At 46.2% G+C, this 20122-nt stretch overlaps 1 protein-coding gene across 1 annotated transcript in view; it reads right to left on the minus strand.

Annotated features, from left to right (window-relative positions):
• The window catches only part of B3GNT2 (UDP-GlcNAc:betaGal beta-1,3-N-acetylglucosaminyltransferase 2), a 30792-nt gene extending 23972 nt beyond the window's left edge, over positions 1 to 6820 (minus strand). The window contains exon 1 of the mRNA XM_004280645.4: positions 6678 to 6820. The gene's annotated coding sequence lies outside the window, so the exon portion shown is untranslated. The remainder of the gene's footprint in view (positions 1 to 6677) is intronic.
• Positions 6821 to 20122: the final 13302 nt, after the last annotated feature.

Consider the following 20122-nt stretch of genomic DNA (forward strand, 5'->3'; position numbering starts at 1 on the left):
AAAAAAAAAAAAAAAAAATGCTTCCAAAAATAAAAAGTATTAAAAAAAATGAAAACAAAAACCACATACACTGGAGACATGAGACCACTGAATATACAATACCAGTTACAGAGGAAGACTGTAAAAACTGAAAACATTTTAAATGGGTTGTATGAAGCATGCAATTAACAACTGACCCTGTGTTTTCACTTCTGAAATAATTATTTTACAAAACATAAAGTAGTAAAACATTGTTCTGGGCATCCTGGGCACTTACTGATGCCGCTTATCTAAATTAAACTCTTCCATGGGTTTCATAAACACGTGTAAACTAGCTGTCATCACTGCACCTTAGCTCACATCACACAGGTGACCAATCAGCTCTAAATGGAACATTTCAATGACTGTCATTTTATGACTTACAGAGGAAATGTCAATTAAAAATAATAGGGGATCGGGCTTCCCTGGTGGCACAGTGGTTGAGAGTCCGCCTGCCAATGTAGGGGACACGGGTTCGTGCCCTGGTCCGGGAAGATTCCACATGCCGCGGAGCGGCTGAGCCCGTGAGCCATGGCTGCTGAGCCTTCGCATCTGGAGCCTGTGCTCCACAACGGAAGAGGCCACAACAGTAAGAGGCCCGTGTACCGAAAAAAAAAACAAAAACAGGGGATCAACTATCAACAAATAATATGTCGTATTTAAGCTGATGCTACATCAACAAAGCGTTGACTCAACAAAGATTTGGCTTCTAACTTTCAATAAAAGACCTACACAACTTTTATAGTGAAATAGCATATTAAAACACAGAAGATACATTTGCTTTAGTTACCATCTTTTTAAAGAAATAAAAGGGGGACAAAGGCACTGTGTGTATGTCAGGCACAGTGCTAGGTATTTTAGGTGCATGATCAAATTAATTTTCTTAGCAAATCTGAGCTAGATTATCTCCCCTATTTCACTAATGAGGAAACGGGCTTAGAGTAATTTATCACACAGTAGCCACCGTCACACAGTAAGTGGCCAAAATGGAACTCAAATCCAGGTCTGTTTCACAAAAGATTACACATTCTATGATTCTGGAAATGCCACTTACATGAAGTTCAAGAACAGGCAAAACCAATCTATGATGATATGCAGCACATCTAAGATGATATACCAAGTCAGAATAATGGTTCCCTTCAGGGGCTGGAGACTGACTGGAAAGGGGCACAGGGACCTTCTGAGGTACTGAAAACGTTTTCTTCTTGATCTGGTGCTGGACACATATTCATGAGCTGCACGCTTAATATTAGTGCACTTTACACACTTTACTGTATGCTATGCCTCAAGTTTTAAAAAAAAATCCTCATTTGATTGACTCCAAGTTCATGTTCTTTAACCACTAAACCATCATACCACTATTTGACAGAACCTGACCACACTCTAGAATTGATTCTCTTAGATAATCAGTTTTTTTAAAACATTCTGATTAAGTGAAGTACACCCTAATCACATCAGAGTGAAGGCATCTGAACAATAAGCTTATTTTTAAATGCCACAGAATGAAAAGTAGAAAGTATCAATTTCCTTGCTACTGGGAATTTCCTGTCTGTAGCCACATCAGAATAAAAATAATTTTAAACCTTGCTCTAAAGGAATGTTCATAGATGTACAGAAAATAATTTGTAACAAAATTCTTAATGGGCTTCCCTGGTGGCGCAGTGGTTGAGAGTCCGCCTGCCGATGCAGGGGACACGGGTTCGTGCCCTGGTCCGGGAAGATCCCACATGCCGCGGAGCGGCTGGGCCCGTGAGCCATGGCCGCTGAGCCTGCATGTCCAGAGCCTGTGCTCCACAACGGGAGAGACCACAACAGTGAGAGGCCCGCGTACCGGGAAAAAAAAAAAAAAATTCTTAAGAGTTATCTATGGAAGTACCTAAATAAAACTACACAAAATATTTCAAGACATACATTATAATTTTATCAACAATGTTGACCCTCAAAGGAAGTTTGAATTTTGTTACAAAAACTAAGAAAAGGCAAGACAAAACTGGTGGGCAAAGTGCATAAATCTCACAGTAGAGGCAACACAGTGAGTGTAAAAATCTCAAAGCAGAGTTATAACAAACCGAAAACTCAAATAACTTTTCCCAGCAGTAAGGTGATTGTGCCACATATGCCCTAATAACAAATTCTCCATCGAGTAGAAAGTTCTTCCCATCAAAGCTTTGTTCAGACTAGCAAAGCCTCATCATCAGCTGGTGATGATGAAATCATTACATCAATTCGCTCAAAGCCTCACCCCACACATACATATACCTCTTAGTCAAGCGGTAATTGCCTCTCCTGAGAGAGGAATTTATTCATCCACAATTTGGAGACATATTTGGCAAGCACCTAGTTACAGTTTTACCACCTTTGGAGAAGTGGGGAGGGACAGCTGGATCCACACCTGTTGGGTGTATGGTCTTTACTGGGTGCTTTTGAGTATGCAAGCCAAGAAATCCAACCTTCAAACTCAGAGCCCAGTTTAATTCATGTTTTAACATTCTGTACACACCAAAAGTGCCAGGCAGGGCTTCCCTGGTGGCGCAGTGGTTGAGAGTCTGCCTGCTAATGCAGGGGACACGGGTTCGAGCCCTGGTCTGGGAGGATCCCACATGCCGCGGAGCAACTAGGCCCGTGAGCCACAACTACTGAGCCTGCGCGTCTGGAGCCTGTGCTCCGCAACGAGAGGCGATAGTGAAAGGCCCGCACACCGCGATGAAGAGTGGCCCCCGCTTGCCACAACTGGAGATAGCCCTCGCACAGAAACGAACACCCAACACAGCAAAAATAAATTAATTAATTAATAAACTCCTACTCCCAACAACAACAACAAAAAAGTGCCAGGCAGTTGACCGAAATGATTTTAGTTTCTCCTGAGCATTTGCATATAAGACCAAAAGGCCTTTATGAGAATTTTTCAGTATCGATAACTTATGCACCACTATGGGGCATGCGCAAGATTACATAACCAAATATTATCCCAGATGCAAGAATTTCAATGTTTATAAAAGTAACCATTTATATTTATTAATTTTTAAAGTCCTTAACAAACTGCTCAATAAAACTGTCAAAAAAAAAAAAAAAACCTGAGTCAAATATTGTAGCTATTAAGCAAGCTAGAATGAATGAAAAGCACTGACCCGGTATGTTAAGAACAGAGTGTGTTTTAAGTACATTCACAGTCCTGGTTCAGCATTCCTAAATTATGGTTGGAGGGGAAAACAAAACAAAACAAAAACAAAAGATTAAAAAAACAAAAGTATTGTCAGAAAACATTAAAAGGGGAGCAGAATATGCCACCCCAAGATATGTCACTTTGACACAATGATTATTTTGAATTAAAGTTACTTGAGAAAACAGCCAGTGTAAGGACATTCTAATTCCCCTTTGTCCCCCTGAAAACAGGAGATAAATCTTCCGTAGGAAGGTACCCTCCCCTGCACCAGGAGGGTAGAAGGCATTCTTATCACCAGAGATAGGGAATTCAGGGCTGAGAAGCCTGCACAAACCTTGTTACTTCTTCACTCATCAGTCACCCTAAACCCAAACCCCTTTGTTTTGTCAATTCTTCACAAATGTATTTGTTTCCTTGTCTCTTTAAAAGGTACGAAAGCTGCCTGCTTTGGTCACTTCTTTGAGTCACATATTTTTATCCTTGTACATATGAAATTTGTTTTTCTCCAATTAATCTGTCTTATGTCAACTTAATTATTAGATCAGCCAAAGAACTTGGAGGGGAAAAAGAGAAAAGTTTTCCTCTCCTACAGTTTCAAAGTTTGAGAAACAAAGGATTCACTTATCCCTGCATCAGCTGAAAAAGCCCCACACATTTGTATCCAGAACATCTTAGCTTTATACCAACAATGCACTGGGTAAAGCAAAACGATTTTAACTTTTTTGGGTTCTCATTCATTTCCTAATGTAACTCTTTTTTTTTTTTTTTAAGCCATGCATATGGGCAAACTGTACAGTGAAAAATCCACCACGAATTATCAGTTCCACTTTCCTATTTTTAGCAAACCTTTAGTATCTTAGAATTAGAGAAATCTAAATTGTGGGTTTTTTTTAAAACAAGGAAATTTTCAAAATTATAAGCCACCTATATATACTCAACTCTCCATCCAGGAAACCCAGGAAAAAAAACCAATTCATAATTTTTACAAGCATATTATGTTTATTTTCCTCAAAAGATTACCTCATTCCCTGGATTTTAAAAACTATCTGCCATCTGCCAAATTTGGCTGATTTCAGTCTCCAACAAATCTAAATGGTTACTGTTGTTGGTAAGGGGAAGTTGGTGCCTGGAGGAACTTCTATATTGATTACACAATGACCATCACTTATTAAGCACTTCTTAAACCCCACCCCCCATGATGCACAGCTAGGAGTTTGGCAAACATTATCCTATTTGTCCTCAAAAACAATCCTGTAGACCAGACACTACCATCCCAAAACCAGACATGGAAAATGAGGCAGGGATGATAAACAACTTGTCCAAGGTCACGGAACAGTATGTGGCGGAATCAAGACCAGTGAACAGTGAAGGTGGGAACTCAGAACTCTTACGGAGAATTAGGCCTGCATCATACACATGCCATCTGCACAAAAACTAAATGAAGAGCAGTGAGCCCCTATTGCAGGAAGATTCCCAAGGGAAAAAGCAGTATCCCAAACTGAAAAAGTACTTCCTAATGGCAGATCTAAAGATAAAGACATTTGTAAAGGCTTGGCAGTAGGAAAAGGTTTACTCAAGTATAGGGCTCCCTAACTTCCCTGGTCTTAAAATCCAATCTGGTTTAAGAGCACAGGGACTCTGTAACATTCTCCCAAATTCCACCAGTCTTAATAACCTCTATTTAAAAGAAACAGAAAGGACTTCCCTGGTGGCGCAGTGGTTGGGAATCCACCTGCCAGTGAGGGGAACCTGGGTTCGAACCCTGGTCCGGAAGGATCCCACATGCCGCGGAGCAACTAAGCCCCTGCGCCACAACTACTGAGCCTGCGCTCTAGAGCCCGCAAGCCACAGCTACGGAGCGCACGTGCCACAACTACTGAGCCTGCGAGCCTAGAGCTTGTGCTCCGAAAGAAGTCACCTCAATGTGAAGCCGGCGCACCCCAACAAAAACCCAACGCAGCCAAAAGTATAAATAAAAATTTTAAATAAAGAAACAGAAGAGGGAACTAGGGCAGTGGGAAGAAGGGACCGCCCAGCCCTATCCTCCTTCTGGGGCAGCTGTCAGATAACACCTGGGGGAGACCACGCAATGGCTTGGGTTGAGAGCCCTAGGATTGGGCTGGGTCCCCGCCTTCCTAGTCCCATTCCTGGCCCTGTCAGCCACCTCTTTAACCAACCCATTACCTCCCCGGAGCAAAATTACACTGGAAGGATCTGTTTTAACAAGTAGAAGCCCATATTCACCAACTGGCTTTGCAATCTGAAATCTACAGCAAGGCTCCAACAGGGGAGCGGCAAGAGAATATGGTATAATTGTTCCAAACTACCGTTCTACGAAGTTGGGGAAGTTCAGGAGGCCATGGGGGGCAGGAGAGAAAAGACAAACATACCACCCCTACGTTTTAAGAAGGAGAGGGAGCCTCCTCAACAACCCAGGTTTAAAACGTATATATTATTTTCAGAGATGAGCTTTCACGCTCTGACACTTGTGGGGAGTATCTCGGCTGCTCCTCCCCACTTGATGGGGAGCCAGTAGGTTCTGCGGCTCCCCAGCCCTGAGTGGAAAGCACTGTGGCCTAGAAATTAAGGTGACTTAGTTTTATTGCCTCCAGAAGGGTCCGCCTGCCGTCCCGGGGCAGCCGTCAGGACCCGCGCCCGCAGCCCTAGAGGAGTCCGCCCCGAGCAGCCCCCCACTTCCACCCTCCACTCCAGGTGTTTCGCAGAGGCCGGCTAGGCACGCTCCCGCAGCACCCACCCTTCCCCCTCCCCAGGTTTCGGTCAAGTAGCCGGGTTAATCATTCAACGCGGGCGGTGTGGAATATTTTTGTAGAGGTCAAAGCAAAAGGTTCTTTCTAAGTTTCACAGAAACCAGCCTTTAGGGACCCTGAGGTGGCATTGGCAGGCGGATGGGGCTGGGGAGCGACTGCTGGCGGCCCTGTAGCTCACAGAACACCTGATCTCCCCATGCGGCACGGCAGGCAGCGCAGTGCGAGGGTGGGGTGCGGGGGTGTAACGCGAAATCCAGCAGGGCCCCCTCCCCAAAACGTCTGTGCAACCCAGATGAGGACGCCAGGCCTCAGACGCCCCTTCCCAACGCCTGCATCACCCCGACGCGCGCTCCCCCGGAAGTTGGGGTGCAGCGGGGAGGCGGAGATGTTCCCAGTTCCCGGGTCCCGGGGCGGGGGGGAATGTGGAGTGGGGCAGGAAGCTCAAAAGACAGGCTGCCGCGGGTTGCGTTATCCTCTTCCTCTAGGGTAAGGAAGGTGGCGGGGGGGCCGAGGGGGAGGACCGGGACGCCTAAACGCCGCAAGAGCCACCTAGAGACTGTTTCCTGCTCTGGGGCGCCAGTACGAAGCCGGAACCGGCGAGGAACGGGGCTGTGGAGGGAAAGAGGATGGGCCAGTGGAGGGGGAGCCGGGGACCAGAGAGCTAAGAGGGCGCAGAGCCTGCCTGGGGAGGAGGGAGGCGGCGGGAGTGCACACCCGCCCGGCCCTACCTTGTCCGGGAGCAGCTCCTGCTCAGCGGGGCGGGGGCGGGAGATCGCGGCTGCATCCACGTCCCGGCCGCTCCGCGCGGCTCAGCCCGGCGACCGCCGCCTCTCTCGCTCCATGCGTTGCGCCCGCGATGGGCGGCCGGGTGGTGTCCGCGGCAGGACGGCTCCGCCTCGGCTTGGCCCCGGCTCGGCTCAGCTCCGGCACTTGTTGCCGCCTCAGCCGCTGCGCCTCACTCCCGGCTCCGGCTCCCGGCGCCGCCGTCGCCGCCTCAGGGCTCCCCGGCCCGGGCCCGGGCCCGCCCCCGCCCCACGGGCCAATCAGGCCCGGCACCGCCCCTTACGTCACCGCCCCGCCCGGCCCGCCGCCTCGCGCCCCAAGTTCGGGGCAAGCACAGCTCCAGTTTGTCGGGCGGTGGACGCGCGGGACTGGCGCAGGCTGGTGCTCCTCTTGGCATCCGGGGACCCTCCGGGCCCTCACCTGGAAAACAAAGGCTTAAACTGGGGGAAGGGAACCCCGAGAACTAGACCGTCGGGGGAAAAGGGCGGCTTGAAGTTCAAAAGAACTATTTTCCAACTCCAGTCTAACCTTAATCCCTCTTGTCGCCCCTCCTGCAGTACATCTGATGTTGGGAAACTAAGCACATGGCCTGGTGAGGACTCCAGTGGCGTCTTCTGGCCGGAGTCAGTTTGTGACGGGTCCTAGACCGAACCCCGGCCGCCAAGTGCTTGGGAAGATGTGTCTCCGCAAAACCCAGGGTTTCACCATGGAAGATGGGGGTAGCTAGGGGGAACCGGAGCCAAAATGGGACTTGACCATTGCTCTCTGCCCATCCAGTAGCTGCCGCCACCTCTTAGGTGCCCAAATGACACCTACTTGACACTGCCACACCATCTTCGGTTTTATGAAGCCTCCCAGAACATGGGGAGAGAGGTTTTAGTTCTCATTGTGGTGTCCTGTAGAGGGTTTCCTCGAGGTTCCAGGCGAGTCTCGGGAAGCCAGAAACGCAAGATGCCCAGACGCTCGGCCTCGAACCCGCGCCGCGGCCCAAGGGACAGGGCGGATACCTAGGTGCAGCCTTAATGGCTGAACTGTGACATACATTCCCACCGCAGGATGGGGGCTTGGCGCTAACCACACCCAGCCGCGGGAATTCCGGGGACCACGACGCACCCTCCTATCCCAGCGCCCCAGCCGGCTCGCCAGAGCACTGCATTCTTAGGTGAGTCCAAGTTGCTGTTGACACAGCTTTGAGGGCCCCAGGTAAGCCTCGCACGACCGGATGGAGAGGTTGCCCTGGCCTGAAAGGCCCAGTGCAGTGCAGTCAGCTCGTTTCCCTTGCGCTCCGCCAGGAGGTAAGCCTGGCCAGAGGCGCACTTGAAAGCTCCCCCGTCTCTTGGTATTTATCTCTACACGAAGAAAGCAAGCCCCTTTAGATAATCAGACTAAGGAATTAAGAACACCACACCCTCAATTATTTGCATTTTTCAGAAGGCTTTCTGAGGCGGAATTAGTTGAAAGAGAAGGAATTGCTAAAGTAGTCATTTCAGGCACCTTTGAGCTCAGCCTACTCAACTATGGGCACTTAATCCAAACTCAGAGCGAAAAGGAAGAGCAGGTGGATGCACTGCTGGATGCACTGAGCCACGTGGGTGCGGTCCTCTAGAAACGAATTCTGAGTCAGATCTAGGAAAGTTTTGATTTGCAGCCTTCAGTCCTTTTTGCTTTTATGTTGATCACATGATTCTCCTAAGACTGGGATGTAAAGTCCAAACAGTCAGATTTTTGTGTACTCATAGAAAAACATCTGGAAGATACAGACAGGCTGTTAACCACCATTACCCCAGATGTGGGATTGGGGTTTCAGAAGGAGGGGAGATGAGTTTTATACCCTTATTGACTTTGAGGTTTTTTTCCAGTTATATTAACTCTCATAATTTAGAAAACTAATGAAACAGATTTAAAGAAATAAAGATATTAGACATTCTTTTAAGAACTCTTCAGAGTGTATAAATTAATAAACAAATGAAGCCTGAGTCTTTCATTCTGTGTCAAAATAATTAATCCTGAGTCCGTGTTCCTTGGTTTAAATAAAAATATCTCTGGCAGCTCTTCTGATCTTTAAACGCTGTGAGGGGACAAGACTGACATCTGAAGATTTTTTTCTGCCATCAGATCAGTATATTGTTTCTACACATATGCCTTCCCTTAAATGCACTCGCACTAGCCACAGACATACTTTCAGGGACTGCCAGCCAAGGGGTTTTAGTAAAGGAACTGCTACAATGTCAGCTGGCAACCAACAAGGAAATTAAGCTGTATCCTCTGCAGCTGCCAAAAGCTGCCCAGGCCCTGAAATTAAAAAATAAGGGCATTCTCTTCATAGTGCCATTAATTAATGCAGCTGGGAGTGTATCTGTAAATGTTACACTGTGTCTTTGGGGGAATTACTCAATGCTGAATTCCACTATTCCGCTAAATTACTCCATGCTAAATGCACATTTGGCTGCAGTCTCTGCTCTTGGTCCATCATGAGTAGGTAAAGATGTACTGTTCATTTATTTAACAAATATGTGCTGACCACCTACTAGGTGCATGGCACAGGGCTAGGCACTGAAGTGGTGAAGAGTGTGTAGCAGACACACTCTTCCCTCTTGGAGCTCACAGTTTAGCTGGAGAGAAAGGAGCTTCGCAATTAAATGCACTATCAATTGTATAATTACAGTTGTGATATTGGCCAAAGGGAGTGCAAGGTAGAGGGACCATTTGTCTGGGGAGTCCAAGGGGAGGTGACATTGAGCTCTGAAGGGTGAGCAGGATTTACTCAGGCAAAGAGGAGAGGTGAGTGGAAAAGAGTTCCTGGCAGGTTCACACTATGAAGGGGGGTGTGGTTGAGGAGGATGTTGGAGAGGTAGGCAGAGACTAGATCATCCAGGGTGTACTGTACCATTTTCAGTAAGATCACCCTGATTGCAATGTGAAGAATGAATAGGGAAGGGGGAGGAGTGGGTGGAGGGACAGTTAGGAAGCTGCTGCTGTAATATAAGGGAAAGGGCTGTTTGTCTAAGCAGTTGAGCAAATGGAGAGAAGTAGACACCAACAAGACCTGGTGATTGTTTGGCTAGGGAGGAATCAAGGAGAAGTCCCAGGTCTCTGCTTCTTCAACCAGATGGATGGTGGTGCCGTTTTCTGAGTTGGGGGACCCTCAGGGAAAGAGGATTGAGAAAACCTTGCCAAGGTTCACATTTGGTCAAGGTGGGTTTGAGGTGCCTGTAAGATGTCCAAGTGGAGATGTTGAGTAGATGTTTGGCTGTAGGGTCTGGTTCTCTGTGGAGACGCTGGGGATGAAGTAGCTGGTGTAAAGGCAGCAATAAAGTTCCGAGAGTGAGACGGTGTCCTAGGAGAGTATAGAGTTCTATCAGAAGAGGGCCTAGGACTGAGCCTGATGAGTCCTTATCTAAAGGCTGGCCAGAGGCAAACTATCTGGCAGAGGTGAAGGAGCAGCCAGAAAGGCAGGAAAAAAACAAAACCTAGGAGTTTGGGAAGTGGAGTCATGGAGCCAGGGAAAGGATATGTTGTAAAGAGGCAGTAGCCAGCAACACTCAAAATGGCTGAGAGACCCAAGGGTGGAGTGAAGGGATGAAAGATAAACTGGAGTGGATTGAAAAGTGCGTGAGAAGTGGAGAACGGAGAAAGTTACTGACTACAGGCAAATCTTGAAAGGGTTGACTGTGAAGGGTCAGAGATAGAAATAGCTGGAAAAGAATGTTTTGTCACCAGTGGGTTTATCTTAGTTTATATTTATTAATTTTAGGGTGGAATAAATTGAATGTGTTTAAATGCCGATGGGGAAGACCTTATAGAGAAGAGGAAGAGAAAGGTACAGCAGGGGAAGGATAATGGACAATAAAGGTGGTTCCTGTGACCATGGGAGAGGATGGAACCAGAATCTGGGTGGAAAGGCTGACCTCATGCAGGAGGCCACCTCCTCTATTATAACAGCCAGGGCGCAGTTGGAGGTCAACTGAACCAGGCAGGTTTGGTATGGGATGTTGAATCCCTCCACCTGATGCCTTCCTCTTACTCTGGGGAGGAGACTGGGAGTAGGGCAAGAGAGATGAGGGATTTGAAGAGAATGGAGAACGTTTGACACAGTCATTGCAGAAGGTGAGAAGGTTGAGATGACCAGAGGTACGGCAGGATGGCAAGGCAGCATGGCAACCCTCCTAAGGTTGGTGGCTTGCACTTGTAAGGTGCCCTTTGGTCCTCCTCTGTGATTTCCTCCAGCAGAGCTCAGCTGTCTCTGCTCTGGTGCAGGCTCAGATGAAGGAATTGCTAGGGCAGAGGAGCAAATTCCTTTTGCCAAGGAATTGAGAACCTCGGCAAAAGTGGGGTTGACATGATGCATGATCAGAGAGAAAGGACAGAAGTTGGTGGGCTGGAAGGGTCAAAGGGGTCAAAGCTCAGTCATGCTGGAAGGAGAGGGGGTTGAGTCAGAGATTTTGGATGCTTAAGTTTGTGGTTCAGGAGGTGGAGAAATTTAGGACAATGACAAAGCCAGGTTGTGATGGGGGAGAGTAGAGGAGAAAGTCACTGGAGAATATAAGGTCAAGAGACTGAGAGGCAGGGTACTGGGTGGGTCATCTGTGTGGTTAGTGAAGCCATCCAGGAGCATGTGGGCAAGAATTGGGGTCAGGGTCATGGTGTGAAGGCCACGGCGCCAGGAGCTAAAGTCTTAAGAGAGTGAGGAAGAGGGAGTGACCAGGAGTTCAGAAGATAGGAACTCCCAGGAAGGGGCGGGCACTGTGGGCTGATGGCAGGATAGACGATGCTTGAGGGAATGACACTGAAAGCAGAAACAAGTGGCCCAGTCGGTTTTGCCCCAGTTGTCTCTATGAAGCCTGACCCAGGAGCTCTGCAAGCCAGGGCCACATCCCCCTGACTAACTTCTCCTCCCCAAGATTCCCATCAGGGAGAAAGGCATGTGGAGGCCTCCCTTCCTCCTCTCCCTCTTTTCCACCAGGGGCTTTTTTGTCCACCAAATGAACCCCTATGGGGCACTGGCTGATTGGCAGTCAATCAGGAATCTCAGGCTTGTCTCACCTCTGCTACATACCTTCTGTCTTCCTCAGGTGGGTTGTTGACCCCTTCTGTCTCGGCTTCATTGTCTGTAAAATGAGGACGCTAAAATACACACCCCTCTCTGGGCAATTGTAAGGAATAGAGGAGATAACTTAAGTAAAAACACTTTCTAATCTGCAAAGCACTGTAGGAATGTGAGTGATTTACCTTGTTCAGAAGCCCCTCATATACACCCACATCTCTCCCAGGAGCCCTTCCCAAAAGATTGTGAGTCCCTGCTCCAGAGGAAGCTGTAATCTTGCCCCGGAGAGAGGACAAACACACACAAAACAATTAGAGAGGAATGCACAGCTGTGTCTGATTAAGTGCTAAATTGTAAGGTGCAGACAATAAGAGCTCTGAGCTCAGACAAGGGAACAATTAGCCAGAGTTGGAAAAGGCTGGGAGGCTTCCTGGAGAAGGTGGGGTGGAAGGGGCCCAGACTGATCACTTATCCTGAGGAGAATATTTGCAAATATGCCCATTCCTTTGTGGCTGCAAAGATGTCAGTCTGACATGGGTCTACGAAAAGTTTCCAGGTCAAGCGTTTTGTCTTGGTTTCCCTGCTTCTGTTATCACTCCTATAGCCTTGCTCCCCTCTCAGTCACAGACCTGTGCTCCACCTAGCTGGTTGGGCAGCCTGGGCTACACAAATGGATCCTATGTGCTTTGCCCTGGCCTTTCATGTTTGGGTCTCTCCTGTCACCACCCATTTCCTGGTGAAACAGAGGTTGATCTTCAGCAAGTTTCCTGTGCCCTGTTCGGTGCCAGCACACACCTGGTATTTTTGCCCAGCCAGACTGTGGGCTTTTGAGCAAGGAGTCCTGGATGCCCCTCCTTCTGCCATCTGCCTCATGGCACCTGGTCAGCCTAGGGCACCTGCATGTCCATAGAACAAAAGCCCTGAGCCAGTTCCCACACCTGCCTCTTTTGCTTTTTACTGCCTTTGCCTCATTGTCCAGAAGCACCCAGCAACCTGCCATTCAGATACAGGCCCCACAGAGCTGCCCCCCGAGAGCCCAAGACCTGCAATGCCAGAGCTGGCTTCCACCTCCTTTGTTATATTGAAGCCAACTCCTGCAGCCCTCTGGACACTGTTCAGAATGAGGGCCTTCCTCCTCAGTGGCTAGCCCCCATGGCCTGGTTGGTGCCTCTGCCCTGGACCTCCCTCCTCCCTTTACCACAGGCCTGGAAAAGATCCCAGCATGCCACAGAGCCAAGTGCACATGGGTAGCATCAGAAGCAAAAATCCCCAAATCTTATATATGCTGTGGACGAAGGTTTCTTCAAAAGGATAGCAGTGATTGGCTAGTCTGTTAATCAGTTCCAGTTGGGGCCATGAAAACAATAGCCACCTTCTGTCAATAGCTAAAATATTAATTTCTGATGGAAAGGGTGAAATTCTTAGAATTCTAGTCCAAATCCCTTGGAACTTACAACTGAGAAAAAGAAGGCCCCAAAAGTAGTTTTCTGGAGGCCAAACACCTGAAACTAGAGATAATATCTTAAATGTTGACAATTAAGTCACATGTTAAAAATCACCTGACTCCTAAAGCAGACCCTTTCTCCCAAGGTTACTTTGACTTTGCAACAGCAGAAAAACATAAAACCTCATTATCAGATGCAGATGCTAGAAACCAATGTCATGATTCCCAGGGGATTTGTTCCATAGCCCACAGAGTCCTGATGCAGGAAAAACTCAGAATTCCCAGGTGAGTAAAGTCTAGCTTGTTCATGCCATTGTGGTGATGTATAAGGTCAGCAATTTGAAGGGGCACAAAGAGTCATCTCTATTAAGGGCATCATGTTGTTTAGGGAATGGAACTCTTGTTAAAGAGAAATGCAAAATCATATTCTCAATTATTATCAAACTCCAAAATTACATTCAAGAGGAGAGGCCCATAATTGCAGCATCAAGCATGAGACAGTGCCATTAATACGATTATCAGGGCATAAGCCTATTAGAGAACTTAATGCCTCTTTGCTGGCATCATCCTTTGTAAAGCTTCCCCGGGTCTGGAAACTCTCTCAGTTGTAAACACAACTGTTACACAACAGTGATTTCCAAGGGTCATAACAAAGATCTGCTGGCCTTTACCAAAAGTCAAAGTTGCCTGGCTAAGAAGAACAGAGAACATTTCTGAAAATGAAAACTCACCTGCCAACTCTAGTGGGAGTTATTGAGAAAGGAAATACATCTAGCCCTGAGTCCTCTCCAGCCCTGCAGCAATTCAGTCATGGGTGTACCTGTCACCTGGAGATATGCATGTGCCACCTTAAATGGACATAGGAGCTTAAGTTTGGGCTGCTGCTGGTAAAAAATCATGGTATGGAAGCCAACAAACCCAGGTTCAAATCCTACTTTCAGATCAAGCCCTGTGTGTCCTCATGGGTATAGTAACACCTCTCTCAAAGCGTTTCCAGGAAGGGAAATTAAGTCACTTATGACCAAGTGCCTGCAGACACTTTGTACTTAATAACTGTTTGTTTCTCCCTTGGCCTTGGCAGTGAGACCAAGTCCTCACCAGGACGAAGTTCAGGTAGTATCTTGGCATAGAATCCTGGGGATTATCAATCTTTGTCCTGGGAGCCCATAGGAGAAATTACTGTCTGTCTTCACTCCAAAAAGTTCAGACATCATCAATCATTATCACCATGTAGAATGGAGAGATCAATTTGCTGTCCCTGAAAGGAGCCACCTGATTTGTCTTTAGGAATCAGTGACTTATGAAGCTCATGTGGCAAATTGTCTCACAGTAAAACCACCACCAGGAGGGGCAGGGCCTCCTCCTTAAACATGACAGAGAAATCTGAGAGCAATGGACCCCATGGATAGTCTTAAAAGGGAAGCAGGCTACATGTAACAATGTGGGTGAATCTCAAAACCACATCTTTCATGTTGAATGAAAGAATTCATACACCAAAGAATATATATGACGTTCAAGAAGACATGAAAACTAATCTATGGTGGTAGAAATCAGAACACTAGTTGCCTTGGAGATGAGGAGAGAATTAACTGGAAAGAGGCTTGAAGGAACTTTCTGAGATGAGAGAAATGTTCCATCTGTTGACTGGAATGATGATTTCATGGGAGCATACCACTGTCAAAACTCATCACACTGAACACTTTGCATTTGTGAATTTTATTGGTTATAAATTAGACCTCAACTAGCAAAACAAAACAAAAAGGGCAGCAGCAGTGTTTAGGCAGAGGGGAGTATAGGCAAGTGGGAGAAAGAAGAGGGCTCCCCACCATCAGTCCCACTACTGTGCTGGGCAATTTCTCCAGCACCAAACTCTGGGGAAGCTATGAACTGACTTGTCAAAATAAACTACAGAGAGGATGCACTTTTCTAAAAATGAATACCCTATTCTGGGCCAAACATTAGGTTCAAGCGCTTATTCCTCTACAATTTGAAAAGCTTTCCGTCACCATTTCCTTCTTTTCTCATCTAAAGCCATCCCAGAACGTGGTTTTCTAGAATCAGCCTCCTTTAGAAGTCACCCTCCCTCCACCCCCAGCTGCACATGCACATTATTGCATAACATTAACTCTATAAACTCCATGCCCATAATGCCATAGAAGAAGGAAACAGAGTTTAATTGATCAACAAAAGTCAAATTAATGATCATCAGAAGTCAGAAAAAAGAGAGTTTGGGTCATCAAGAAACTTCCAAGAGAAAGAATCCTGACAAACAAACATTTCGAAAAGCAGAGGCCCCCAAAAGGTGGGAAAATGGAATGGGCAGTTGGAACCGGAACAAAACTCACAGATTGTAGAGCCAACTCCATCATCAAGTCCTTGTGTGACAAATCCCTAGTGTGATGTCAAAGGGGATTTATCGCAGATGACAAAAAGATCATAAGCAGGGTGGCTTCTGCTTCAGTTTGATTTCTCTGCTGTTCTCTTGGCTCTACCTTCTTCCCAGCTCTGTTCCTTTCTACAAGCATCTCATTCAGATAGAAAAGTGTCTCTTCTTCCCCTTGTCTCTTTTTATGATTCAGGAAAATTTTCCTATGAGATTCCCCTTTACAACACATTTGCTGGGATGGAGTCACATGACCCTTCCTAAGCCAATCACTGGCTAAGTCAATGGAACCACCTTGACTAGTTTAGACTAATTAAGGTTTACTCCTGAATCTTCACATGAAGAAGTATGGACCCCAAAACACAGTGCTACCAGCCAGGACAAAGGGGGTGTTACAGGTAGGGTTTCCCTGGCCCTGCATGTAGGAAGTTTATTGGGGAGTACTCTCAGCATCAACACCTGAAAGAAGTGAAGTAAGCAGGAGTGGACAAAGGGAGAAGTTGAGCTGCAATGAAATCACAGTAAAAACCTTAGCTGATCTTTCAGGGAGCTCTGGTGCTGGGCTGGCTCAGAGTTGTCCCAAATGGAGGTGAGAGAGCTAGGTCTTTTTACTCCTGTATCAATCAGACATTAGATGTGGGCTGCCCCTGGGAAGGGAGCATTACCTGGGGCAAGGCGGCTCTTTTCGGCTGAGGAAAAATCTCAGAGAGGGACTCAGCTGATGACTGCGGCTGTCAACCTTCCCAGGAGATGGGGAAATGAGTGCTTCAGTCTTGGAGGGGGGATCTGGGTGGCTCAACATGTCATCCACTGTAGGAGTGATGGATGTTGCATGGGCAACCCCTCAGATCTCCTAGAAACCAACTAGGAGTCCACGCTCATGTCTAGAGAAAGCATTATATGTCAGCCTTTACTGGAACCATCTCTGGAACCCAATTACCTCATTACCCTTCCACTTCCTTAGGAAGAGATGACAGGAGAGCCTCCAAGTGTCAGCTACCATCCTGGCTTTTAAAAGTGGGACAGCTGGGAGATGGCTATGTGGACTGAGTTTGAGTGGGACCCAAACCCTCAGACTTAAGAAACGTGATGCCCACAAGAATGAAAATCCACAGGAACAGCCTTGAACAAGCCAGGAGCCTGCTAAGCTCTGGCATCTGCTGAACTTCCCAAATTACACACATTAAGCTGTTCAGTTCCACATTTCTATAGTGTGCTTCCTGCCAAGCTTCCTAGCACAGTCTACACAATGGGAAAATCAAAACGAGCAGTTAGACCAATTACGGATACGACAGGTCAAACAAATAAGCCTTTATCTAGGACTTAAGCAGACACAGTCAACAAGGGTCTAATCCAAAAATTGAGATTTGGACAAAGAAAGGCTTTATAAAACAAAAAGGGGGGTGGGGTGGGAGTAGAGATATTTGCATGAATTTTTTCTCTGTCTCACTGAAAATACTAAAATAACATTTTATCCAGCCTCTCCATGCTGCCCTGTCCCCCCACCCCTAGCCTCTTGAACATTCTCTAGGTCTGTTACTAATCAGGCTGTAGAGCCAACTCACAGAGAAGTGTTAAGCTAGGGTATGAAAACAGTTGTCATTGAAAGAGCTGGATAGTTTACTTTGTTAATTGTTATGTATCTAGTTGAATGCCCAAGAATTAAAGCTATACACAGGAGTGTTTGTGTGTATATTCAGGAAGTACAGAGACTATGTGTTACAGAAACCCCAAGCATTTCAGCTAAGTGAGAAATTCTAGGTAGAGTAAGGGACTTGAATCTAATAATGCCATTATTGTAGTCAGAAGCCAGATACGATAGGACTTTATTATCTTATTATTACTTTTAACAAGAAAAACTGTTTACAAGTTTCTGGTCACTCTCATTTCAGCAGGAGAGACCTCAAGTCTTGTGGATACTCATTGTTCTGTGGAAAGGGAAATGCAGAGAAGTTTTTGTTATCCTTTTTCCCCCTCTGGACTAACAAAGGCCACCCCTCTTCATACAGGTCCATAATCTCTGCAATTCTGAAGTCCATAAGTCTCTGGAAAATGAAAACTTTTTTCCATAGTGGCACTATATCTAACTTGGTTATTTTGGCAGTAAAACCTGATTGGAATTCATGGGGGGGTAGTTATAGTTTTCATTTATCCCATATTTCACTATAAATATGTTAATGTGTTTGATCACAGGTGCTGCTCCAGGCATATTAATATATCTGAATGAAGATATATATTTCAGGGAATTATCAGCATATAGATGGTATCTGAAGTCATGGGAATGGTTGACATGGTCCAGGGAATGAAAAGAGACTGAGAAGAGAAGAGGGCCGAGGACCAAATTTAGAGAATGGGCCTGAGGGAGGATCAGAAAGCCAGGAAGAAGTGAGAGAGGAAATGGAATCAGCTCTTTTGCCCTTTTTTTATCCATTTCTGTTTCCCTCAAACTTTAAAAACTTAATTACAGATGTGAGATTACTAGGCAATAGTTAACCTAACCCCTGTAGCTTGTGCCCCATGCTTCACTAATTGGATAGCTTTTGCAAGTCCCTGATCACACAATGCCTGGCTTAACATGTAGATTCTTTTCTTAAATTAAAGAAGTAGAAATGAACAATAAGTAATTAATGGATGACTAGATCTTTTCCCCAGCTTCCCCTTCGGTAATCCTGCGAGACAAGTGTGTGAACAAGATAGCATCTAAAGAAAGATCACAAGGAGTCAGCAAGTCTGCACCCGGTGAAAGATGACGAAGACAGTGACCCCCTCCCCAAATGATTAAGTGAGACTAGCTTCCCTTTTTTCCCTTTAAAAACTTTCATGGCCAAGCAGAATCTTGAGAGTTGGTTCTGGGTCATGAGTCCGCCTTCTCTGTAGGTTGCCAGCCTCCTGAATAAACCATCTTTCCTTTTCCAACCAACACTCTTCTCTTGAGTATTGGCTTTTGAGCAGCCAGCAGCCGCACCTGAGTTCAGTAACAGAAGGTGGAAAACAGGGTGTGGAGATGCAGCAGCCCAGGGAAGGGAAGGTTTCAGCATGACAGATGGTTATCAGTGTTGGCTGCATGGAAGTCAGTGGAGGACCAGAAGGTAGCAAGGGGGTTTGAGCCTTAGAGGTCTTGTCTCCTAGGAGGCTAAGAACACATCCTAAACGTATTTTATGTTTTTAAGAGTGCTGAACTCTGCTTTGTTTATTGTAGGTGCACATTAAAGACTTGTTAATTAATTGAATGTGTCAATTAAAGCCCTTGATCAGAGGGGCAAACCTGCTTTTGTGAGGTCTCATTTGGGATAAAAGGCTGGGAACACAACAGAAAGAGCATAGAGAAAGAGCATGGAAATGACTAAGAAGTGAGATGAGTTTGCTCACCGACGTGAAGAGCTGGAAAGGAGAACATTTCGCTCCTTACTACATGGAAGAGCGGTTGGGCTAGGTAACAGGAAACAGTAAAATTGGTAGGTCTTTGAAATGAAAGGAGTAAGAACCATGGTGGAAAGAGAAAGTAGATTAACCAAATAAACGTTTATTCTTAAACTATGGGTCAGGGCAATTTATAGAACCTTAGCGATAACCAAATCAACTATTATTTTACAAATGATAAACACTCAGAGAGGCTGAGAGACTCTCTTAAGGAAATAGCTAGTTACCCGCAAAGCCTGGACTCAAACTGAGGGCTCAGCCCCAGTCCAGTGCTAATTCCACTATAAACATAAAATCTCACCTCTGGGCCCCTCTTTCCATTTCCTGCCTGTCTTCCCACACTTTTACTAGTAAAAATCTGGGTAAAATGAACATCTGGGCAGCTACGATCATCTGCATAAAATCACAGGCACTGGGGCTAAAGCACTCTCAATGGGCAACAGGTACCATGATGGATTCAAAGGCCAGAGATGGAGGGATTTACTCATCTGCCTCTTCCAGAAAACTCTGGGAGGGAAGAGCCAAGCATGGCTTCAGAAATTCACCCTGGAAAATCATTTTTTAAATGTATTGGGTGTGTAGAAGAGTTTATTCTCTTTTCCAAATAGTATTTATTACTTTCATAATCAGAAAACATTCATTAAAAAAAGCCAGCTTTTTTTAAAATGAGAGAGTAGGCAGTGGGGAGAAAGAGTTAGGGTGAAACAGGCTTTTTGCCAGTGTGACCAGCAACCTCTTAGAATCAGGTTGTGCCAGATGAAAACCAGGCAGGGCTCAAGGGAAACCAATTTTACTTTCCTTTCCCTCTTTTTCTCTTCTGGTTTGGTTTGTAAGGTGAACTGCTGTGCAAGTCAGCAACTTGCATAGGGAAGACTATAAATGTATTTTCTTGACTTGGTGAGATAGGAGATCAGTTAAAGGGGGGAAAGGGAAAGAAAATGGACACTGGAGAATGGGAGAAGCTGTGACTTTGGGGGAACCATTTCAGTGAAATACTATGTGAATGTCTGTTATAAGCAAGACCGAGGAGGATGAAACATGGTCCTTGCCCTTAAAACGTGTGACTGTTTACTGCTCTGTCCTTCAACCACCAGCACTG

The sequence above is a fragment of the Orcinus orca genome, chromosome 13 (genome assembly GCF_937001465.1).
Source record: "Orcinus orca chromosome 13, mOrcOrc1.1, whole genome shotgun sequence".
NCBI classification, from domain to species: domain Eukaryota; kingdom Metazoa; phylum Chordata; class Mammalia; order Artiodactyla; family Delphinidae; genus Orcinus; species Orcinus orca.